At 35.4% G+C, this 10,639-nt stretch overlaps 1 pseudogene; it reads right to left on the reverse strand.

The window, feature by feature from the left end:
- Positions 1–1,102: 1,102 nt before the first annotated feature.
- Positions 1,103–1,221, reverse strand: LOC145264078 (5S ribosomal RNA; annotated as a pseudogene).
- Between the last annotated feature and the right edge of the window lie 9,418 nt (positions 1,222–10,639).

Consider the following 10,639-nt stretch of genomic DNA (forward strand, 5'->3'; position numbering starts at 1 on the left):
AAAAAGAATGACGGGAAACAATACAAAAAACAACAATGAGTAAAACAGCTGAAATATTAAAAGACAACACTTGAATGCAGAGACTAACACACACGAACCACAAGCGCAGACCAGGCAAACTGCTGCAGAGACGAAATATGAAGTGCTACATACAACCAAGAACATTGAAGCTATAAGATCTCTAACCCCACCCCCAAAACCCATTACCACATCACCGCACCCTCCTCCCCAAAACAGAGTGAGATCGAATAGCAAAGTAGTCAAGGAGGAAGGAAAGACCGAAAAGTGAGAACTGGCCAGACCTCCACTGTATAAGTGGAAAGAGAACTGGGACCTTGTGGAGGCTTATTGCCACTCTAATTCCAGTAAAGACCAATGGCTGCTGCCAACGAGAAATCAATGGCAAGCAGCTGTTGCGATGATGCAAATTGATTTGAAAATGTTATCGAAAGAGGTGGAGAGTACTGGAAAATCTGGGGAAGCTTGTTGTCACTCAGCTTCCAAGAAACACCACACGTATTCGATTAAATCTTTGATGGCCTGTGTTAAAGCTCTTTGTGAGCCAATAACAATAACAATAACAATAATAACAATACTACTACTACTACTACTACTACTAATAATAATAATACTTTTATCACTACTACTATGATTAATAATAATAATAATAGTTATAATAACAATAATTCTATCATTACTACTACTACTACTATTAATAATAATACTCATAGTAATAACAATAACAACAATAACAATACTACTACTACTACTACTACTAATAATAATAATACTTCTACCACTACTACTATTAATAATAATATTAGTAATAATAACAATACTTCTATCACCACCACCACCACTACTACTACTACTACTACTACTAACAATAATAATAATACTCATAATAATAATAACAATAATATCGAAGCCTTCGTTTAGTCTTAGTTTTAAAAGAGACAAAGGATATCGCCTGTAGGGCAGTTGTGCGTGTAATTGTGTGACAAGGGTTGCGCAATCCCAAGCACACATCTCCTGAATGGTAATGCTTGAGTTCAGTGGCAAGAAGGGGTCCAATGCAAATAAAGCCGAGATGAGCGGAGAGTACATACGGCACCTGGAAGTCCCAAATTGGTCACCCATTTTAGTAATGACCAGGCTCAACGTTGCTTAACTTCGGTGATCTGACGGGAACCGGTGTGTCAACGTGATTATGCCGAATAATAATAATAATAATAATAATAATAATAATAATAATAATAATAATAATAATAATAATATATATATTAATACGATAGCGTGTGTGTTATTCTTTGCACGCTTACACCCGGGTGGTTTACTTGTTATATACTTCCATTTCTTGTAATAAATAATTTAATGGTGAATGCTCTGACGAACTGCAAGTACTTGTATCTCCTCAACGTGACTACCCCCAACAAACGCGACAAGCAACTAAGTCCCACCCCTTTACAGTAGAGATTTCTAGGTATAAGAAAGTCTTTTACTCCAATAGTTTCTTCCCAAGGACTGCAAGTCTTTGGAACTCCTTTCCTGGATTCTGCTTCCTCAACTGTACTGACATGCAGAAGTTCAAGTGTAATGTGAACAAACATCTTGCTACTCATCTACCTATATAATGCCCCTGAAAATTATGTCCCCCTACTTCGAAGTGGCACTGAGCCTTGTATGGGGTGAAAATTGAATAATAATAATAATAATAATAATAATAATAATAATAATAATAACAATAATTGCACCCAGAATTCTTCATAAGTTTTAGTTTCGGTTTAGTTGGTGGCACTCAAGTTATTTAATTTTTTTATAAAGAATTTTACTAAGAATTTTTAATAATTTTGGTTCCGCTTTCGACTACAGCTGATTCCACTTGTCATATCAAGGCGTCTTCCTTTGCGTTGACCATCTGCAGAATGACAACATCAATATATTACGTATGAATGAATCCCCTGTGGGATTTAAACAGGCCCCTCTAATAAATAATAATAATAATAATAATAATAATAATAATAAATAATAATAATAATAATAATAATAATAATAATAATAATAATAATAATAATAATAATATCTAAGTAGACTTGTTATCACACAGCTTCCAGGGAACATCACATGCTCTAGTCAATGGTATCCTCGATACCCTCTGTGAAAGCTCCTTGAGATCCAATAATAATAATAATAATAATAATAATAATAATAATAATAATAATAATAATAATAATACCTGAGGAGACTTGTTGTCACTTAGCTTCCAGGAAACACCACAGTCTGTATTCAATGATATCTTTGAAAACCTGTGTGAAAGCTCCTTAAGAGCCACTATAAATAATAATAATAATAATAATAATAATAATAATAATAATAATAATAATAACTACAACAATAAGGATAATACTAAGAAGAAGACAAAATGGAGAAGAAGAAGAAGAAAAAGAGGAAGAAGAAGAAGAAGAAGAAGAAGAAGAAGAGAAGACTGGCGTTGTCTCTGGTATCTGTCCATTATTATTGCTTTTGTCGATTGGTAATGAATTCTCTGTTGCAAACAGTTTCGATTGAAACTAATCTTTGGTAAGCATGTGCACCACATTATCAAAGCTTCTTTTCTTCTTTTTCTTTATCTGTAAGAGGTACTTGAAAATTACTTCGACGTTAACGGGCGGCTTAAGAGATCTCGGCGTTTATGCTTTCCTTATTTGTTTTTGATAAGGTTTTACAAAAAAAAAACTCTAGCCTCTTATTCGATAAACAAGACACACACATCGTTTGTTTATTTCGCTTTCATATAAACCGGCTCCACACAAGGTATGACGTCGCTTCAAGAATAGCGCTCAAATGAACGAAATGTTTCATGTTTCTGTTTCGCGTTATTTCTTCGGCTACTAGTTAAAAAAGTATTATAACTCCTCACGCTGTCTCACTTGGTTTATATAGAAAGAGAAGTGCAGATAGAACAAAGAGGTTAAAAGAAAAGAGCAATGTGTTTTTCTTTTGACTATTAATGCAGAGATAAATTGACAGGATATACTTTTAAAACCTAACTGTCCAAAGAATGGATACCGTAATACTAAGTTTGCTGCACTTCTGTTAAGGAATAAAGAGAGGGGGAGAGAGAGGGAGAGAGAGAAAGAGAGAGAGAGAGGGAGAGAGTGGAATTATAGTGTAGACACGTTGACCGGAAGTAAAAGATCAGCTGATTTGATTGCGTGTGAGTCATGTGATCAGGTTAGCTGAATCGTTGAGATTTGATTTGGACTCAGAAGACAACGGACGGCTTCTCGTTGTCTCCTCCTCTTCACTGGGGGGGACGAACGCTGACGTGTGTAGAAGAAGAACCTACACAGGCAGATTTCACTTTCCACCTTCTTCAGGACATCTGGGAAAAGTGAAATAAACTATAGAATTAATTCCTTGTCTTGGAGTGATTGAATCTTCATCCAAAAACAGGTATCAAGTCTCCCTCCAGGACGAGAAATTCCAGATGGGCCAACATTAAAGAAGCAGAGGTAGGTTCTGAAAATACATGTCACTCACACACGATTCTCTTTATGATACAACATAGATATATAATATAACACGTCATCTCTTCTAATCCATTATTAGAGATGACGCAACAAACACTCAACCCTTTATTATAAATAGACAACGTAACACTTGCAAAATTTCAGCCAGAGCACTCGATAACTATCCGAGAAAAAATGTGTAAAGATACCTTGGTATGAAACTAGTTTGTCAAATAGGTTCGCGCACAAAGTTTGTAGAAAGAAAAAATAAGCAGTAAACGCCCTGTTTACCTCACCTCTGAGAAATAGGCGTCGATACTAGATTTCTGTTTCAATATATTTTCCTTTACGTCTTCCGTCTTTCTCAATCTTTCTTTTTCTTTTCCCCGTGTCACATGGTAGTGACGGACGATGAGCGAGGTGCTCCAAGCTAAGTTCACATACACAAAACGACGTATGAATGAGACGAAGTATTGCGTACTAATCCAGTTCCGGTGAGGTAAGCTAAACATTGTAAACTCATGACTAAAGTGTACAATCCATGAATTATCAAACAAGAAACCGAACAATTAATATCAAGGCACACGTGATTGCCAATCAACAAAACACAATACAAACAATACATGCATGCTCTCATACGTTTTCTTCTAAATACTGAAAGGAGAAAGAAGGAAGAGTACAGAATATTTTTTATTTAGAGTATTGCAACTTCAAATGACAGACAATACTTATGGTTGCTGGGAAATAAAGGGTATCATTTGCAAATGTTATCGAAACGGCGGAAAAACTGAGAATTTTTGAAAAATTTTTGTCACTTCAGGGAACATCGCTGTTATCATCTGTTAACAATCACTGAATATGACCTTTCAGATTATCCGAATGAAATTGTGTGTGGAAAAGTGCGACCCGCTGATCATGAAAAGTATAAAAACTTGAAGTAACGAAATGTATGCGTCTACCCAACCAAATAAAGATGAAAGAACCTGAACTACAAATATTTGGGAGTTCTGCAAACAGACAGTATCAATTCAGTATCATTTAAAGAGAAAAGTGGAAAGCAATACGTCAAAAGAACAAAAATAACTCTTAGAAACTAGACTATATAGTAAAAACCTAATTAAATGCATAAACACATGGGCAGTATCATTAGTAAGATACTGTGAACCGTTTATAGGTTGAACCACATAAAGAAATCTGATGCATCTCAAACAAAAAAAACAGGAAACTCATGAATGATACGAAAATAAGAATTAAAAACTACATAATGCCGAACACAGACAGAATAATTAACACAAGAGATAATTAAAAAACAAAAACAATACAGAAAAAAAAGGAAGGATAAAGCGAGAAAAAAAAACGAGGAGAAGAAAGATGAAGGCACTATGTGAACATTTTAGCTATAAATATTTGGGAGTTCTGGAAACACACACCACCAAAGCAACAGAACTGAAAGAGAAAATTAGAAAACAAAACGTCAGCAATGGAGAGAAATTTGAAAGCAATACTTGTTCGTATAAAAATGTATACATATTTTCTAGTTCTCATTAATAAATTCTACGGTTTGCACATGTATAAACTATGTATGTATTTTCATCTCCTAATATATAAATAGCAAAATAGGCACACGCGTTTGGGTTTGTCCACGAAAGGCTCTTTGCGTCATGGTTCGCTCGCGGTTGTTAGATTTCAGGAAAAGTATTCTCATACTTCCAAGATCGTAATATCTAAGATTCGCAAACGGACATTGTCTCTATCTTTTTTTTTGATCGAGTTTTAAATAGTTCCCTCTGTCTCGAGTATTCGTTTGTCTTTTTCGTATAAATAAAGGGACACTAACCGAACGCAACCGCCACCCCCCGGTTTTGTGGACCGGGTTTTACTTAGATGTAATTAATTCTCTCCTGTGAATTAATTATCTTGGAAAGATTTTGATACTGGAATTATCGATAAATGTACATTTATTCATAAAATAGAACTATTTTATTTAAACAGTAGAAAGAGCATTTTAAGAACTCATGCGCTGAGTTTGTTAGAATGCACTAGCTGATTATCTCAATCTCGTATGATGACGAAAACAGGAGAGAAAGGATGAGAGACAGAGACATAAATAAAGGAAGATAAAGAGAAATGTGGTACCAGAAATAAATACATATTAAATAAAAAAACGTTGTAAGTGTTTAATAATTCCTAATGGCGACCAAGTAGGTTAGAACTTTTCACAACTGGGATTTTAAAAACGCCCGAGCTTAAATTGACACCATGCTTTCACGTCGACTGGTTTATAATAATGCTATACTATCCCAGAAAATGTTAAGAATTTAAAATGTGAGAAATATAAACAAAAATATTTGGTAGTAGTATAAAGAGTGGGGAAGTAATCAATATACAGAGATAGAGAGAGAGAGAGAGAGAAAGAGAGAGAGAGGGAGAAAGAAGGAATAAAGAGAAGGAGAAAGTATACAGAGAGAAAGGACGTAGTAGAGAGATAAAAAGAGTAATATAGATATGGAAAAAAGAGAAGGCGGTAACAAGTATACTAAGAGAGGGGGAAATAAGCAGAGAGAGATGGAAGAGAGAAAGAAAGAAAAGTATAGTATAGTATATATAGAGAGAAGGAGTAAGAAAATAAAGTTATCGGAAGTTGAACTCACACGAACACTAAAAGAATCTGAATAAGATATGGCGGAAAATTGACCGGGCATATATGTTGGTATATTTAGATTTGGTTTACGGATACTTTGAGTAAAGGCAAACGTTTTGCACGATTTTACGACAGTTAGGAATACTTTAAGGACATTGTTCTGTTTCCGACGGTTTTTTTACTGTTTATTCATGCTAAACAAAGCAAAGTGTAATTATGTCGTAAGGGCTAAATTTACCGGCATACTAAATAGGGTGTTGAGCAGCAAGATGTCTGTTCACATTACACCTGAACTTCTGCATGTCAATGAATTAAAGGAAAAGGGGGCCTGGGAGGGAATTACAAAGTCTAGCAGTTCGAGAGAAGAAGCTATTAAAGTAGAAGGTTTTACGGTATCTTGGGATCCTTACAGAATCGGGGTGGGATTTTGCTGCTTTTCTGCTTTGTCGGAGGTATTTTACAAGTAGAGGGTACTAGTGTTTTGCGTCCTGGACAGGTTTTAATTGAGGACAATTTCAAGCTGAATGCAGGTTGTGGCTTGGAGCACATCGACATTTGACGACAGCTCACAGACACGGCCTAAACGAAAAAAACAACCTACTATATGAAAGCTAACGTTTAGAGGGTCGTTTTCAACGATGACGTCACACGCGAAATCAGAGTGCAACTTGCAGAATATGTCTGACTCGTGTCCTTTGTGTTTACTTTGATTTTAATACAAGTAAACCACTGCGCGCCTTTCGCGACAGCCACAATCTGGGGGACGACGACACGCCAGAAGAGAATGTAAACGAAAAGCGACCATTGAAACAGAGTGTGAGCATGCGTTTGTTGTCGAGTGAGGGACCACGTAGGAGTATCACAATAACGCGATTTAAATTATGCCTAAAGCACTCACAAGAGTTTTAAACATGGGGAGCTAAGCTCCCCGAAAAGAGACTGTTCATCCTTTTGTCGCACCATTACATGCAACAGAACGCTGCTTTCTTTTAGCTTCTCTTTTTTTTATCGCCTTTAAATGATATCCATTTTTTTTTATAAGACTGAAATCGTTGGTGGGGTGGTGTGTTTTACTACGAGGGTCGTTTCAAAAGTAATGCTTTCTGGTTTCTAAATAAAAACAAACGTTGAAGAGCCACTAAAACGGGAGTAGTAGTATTAAACGTGTGTTTTTTTTTTTTGTGCTACAGGGCTAATTCTCTACATAGTCACCATCATTCTCACATTACTTTTGCCAGAGATATACGATATACGTTTGTCGTTCCAGAAGTACGGTTTCTTATATTTAATAAAAAAAAAACTAAACGTTGAATAATTACCATTAAAACGAGCGACCATTTGTGTTCAAGAATTTTTTTTTTTTTTTTTGCATAATATGCAACATAACAAAACTGGAAACTTGGGGGGATCCTCACTGTTCTATTATTTAAAAGACTAACCGGACTCACATGAAAAGAAATTTACAAAAACTACGTTGCATATATCCCCTCTGAAATAAAAATACAAACAATATCAATTAAAGGGGCGTTTAAAATGTAAACAGTTCTTTTAGTTATAATGTATGAGATAAATGCCTGCATCTAGTAAGATGTCTCATCTCTAGCTGGAACAAAAGAAAACTAAAATTGAAAAAAAAATTAGATATATAGTGTCTTAGATATATTCTTACACGAAAATACACATAACACCAACGCATAATTTAGTAATAACAGCTACAAATAATATGTCTTTCACGTCATAAACGGCCGAAACGCGCTTTATCACTCACATCCCTGTTGCAACTCTGAAAAAGCCAAATCCATCCATCTGTCCTGATATCAACTGCATCGGCTTCGTAAAGCGTTCAGTAGGACGGATCACTTTTAGAACAGCTCTCGTGTTGCTATTCCAAGCCGTTTTTACTTATGTTGAGGATCTGGGATTTCTTCCCACATTTGAACTGATGAAAATGCAATTAATGGCTCCGTAACAATTTCCAATACCGCATCATGGATGTTTGCGCTGTACAATATTAGAGAGAACAATCTTAACGATTGCCGATGTTGAAAATGCTTTTAGCATAAATCAGTCTGCGCTGATAATAGCATTTTGATAAGATCCGAAAAATCTTCATATCCTTTTTTTTATGCTTTCGTCTCCTTATTGATTTTTTGTCTTTCATCTTTCCCTTTTATTCTTCTTATTTTTCTTCGCTTTATTCTATTTTTTCTTTTTTTACTTCTTCATTTTCTTTAATTTCTTCTTTTTTCTTCTTTTTTTCGTGTTTTTTTTGTTCCATTTCTTTTTTTTCTTCATCTTCTTCTACTTCTTTTTTCTCCTTCATTTTCTTCTAGTTATTCATTTTCTTTTTCATTTTTTTCTTTTTCTTCTTCTTCATCTTCTTCTTCTTCTTCTTCTTCTTCTTCTTCTTCTTCTACTACTACTACTACTACTACTACTACTACTACTACTACTACGGACATTTTTGCAAAAGGCTAAGTGTGTTCGTTAATGGGCTTTCGGAGTTGAGGGTTCAGTCCTCGCCCAAGTTATATCAAAGACTTTAAAACATGGTACTTATGGTACTTGATGTCGCCTTCCTAAACAATCACCATTATAAGGGGTAAATCAAGAGCGAGTGGTGTAATCCTGGGAATGAAGTAGCAGTTAATCAAAAGGGCGCCTCTTCCTTGCGCTTCTTCTCTTTCTTTTTCTTTTTCTTGTTTTTCTTCTTTTTACTCTCTTTATCTACTACTACTACTACTACTACTGCTGCTGCTAATACTACTACGGCTTATTTTACACAACGCCAAGCGTGTTCGTTATTGGGTCGGGAGACTAAAGTTCAATCCACGGTCGAGTCGTACCGAAGACTTTACATAATGACATTTGATGTCGTCTTGCTTAACACTTATATAGAAATCTACGAGAAAATTAACTAAGAAGATTAAGGCCCTGAAACGGCCCGTTTTCTCTCCTGATAACGGAAAGTAAACAGAAGCTGAAATGGATTTCTTAACAAGTAAAAACAGCTGAAAACATCATTATATACAAAACTACAAGGTAAGCTGTCTCTTTCAAAACACAATATATCCTCAAAGTAAGACTAGAAGAACGCCAAAATAATGTTACACACGGAGAAATCGAAAAACCAGCCCTAGCTGAACATGTGGAGCGAGGTAAGTAACCATTCCCCAATGTGGGATGATGCCAAAATGCTGGGTACAAATGAAAGATGGCGGATCAGAAAACGTAAAAAGGCGGCACATATGGTAAAAAAAAATAATAAAAATATAATTAGCCGTCCTTGCATAGAACTTAATCACATTTGGATTCGTCTAATTACAAATTCACAGGAGAAAAAGAACAAATAACAAAACATTGCAGTTGTATCCCTTGCATTGTGTGTGTGATTTTTTAATGAAAATATACGTGGGTATCGATCCTCTGTTTCGTAAAACGTTTTTTCACTAATATTAACAATTAGCACAGATATCCCGAAAAATTGAAGCATAGGATACCCTTAAAATACCTTAGACACCACTGAAGGTTGAACTTTCTTTATGATCTACGAACCCAGCCTCAAATCCACGGTTTGAATTCTTGTAATGCAGAGCTATGCCCTCTTTTCCTTAGTAGAGAAAAAGAAGTATGTTTTCAAGACACGAAGAAGGTCGCAGGTTGCAGCGACCGAAACATTGTGCTAATAACACTGAAGATGAGAATAATTTTCCTATAAATCAAAATTATACAAACATTTACATCTCATCTAAAAAATTAAGAATTACAATATATTCTGTTGTCCGCTTGCTTCCTGGCGAGTTTCTGCTACTCTTCCGGTAATAACGTTTATCCCTGCATCATGATGGGAGAATCAAAGGCAAGTGGAAGCTAATCAAAAGGATTCCCATGAATCACCTCCACTATAGTCGACCACAGCTTTGCTTTTGGCTTCTTCTTCTTCTTCTTCTTCTTCTTCTTCTTCGCCTTCGCCTTCGTCTTCGCCTTCGTCTTCGTCTTTGTTGTTATTTACCTGTTTCTAGTGTTTCTTTTTTGTTGTTGTTATTTCCCTGTTTGTATTTTTTTTTCTTTTTCTTTTCTTGTCATTCTTTTTTTTATATCTTTGGTTTTTATTTTTTATTTTTATTTTATTTCGTTTTGTTTTCTTCCCTTTTTTTCTTTTTGCGGTCCAGGATATGACCCTAAACTATATCCAGTGGCGAGACCCCAGCTTGCGGGCTTTGGGCAGTGTGGAGCCACCCTTTAATTGCCATTGCTCTCAGGTCCACTCTGACCCAGAGTGGTAGTACCTGTTAGGGTCCCAACTATGGGTTAAATAGAAACCGACTTGAAAACAACAAATATATTTTATTAAAAATGTTTTCTTCAAAATCTTTCGATTCAGCATTAAATAACCTGAAAAGGGTTGATATGCTGTAAAACAAAAACAACCAACTTTTTTCTTTTTCTTTTCTTTTATAGAAATCGCTCCAAACAATTCATGAAG

This window comes from Euprymna scolopes, chromosome 39, assembly GCF_053919585.1.
Source record: "Euprymna scolopes isolate OS-2025 chromosome 39, ASM5391958v1, whole genome shotgun sequence".
NCBI classification, from domain to species: Eukaryota; Metazoa; Mollusca; class Cephalopoda; order Sepiida; family Sepiolidae; genus Euprymna; species Euprymna scolopes.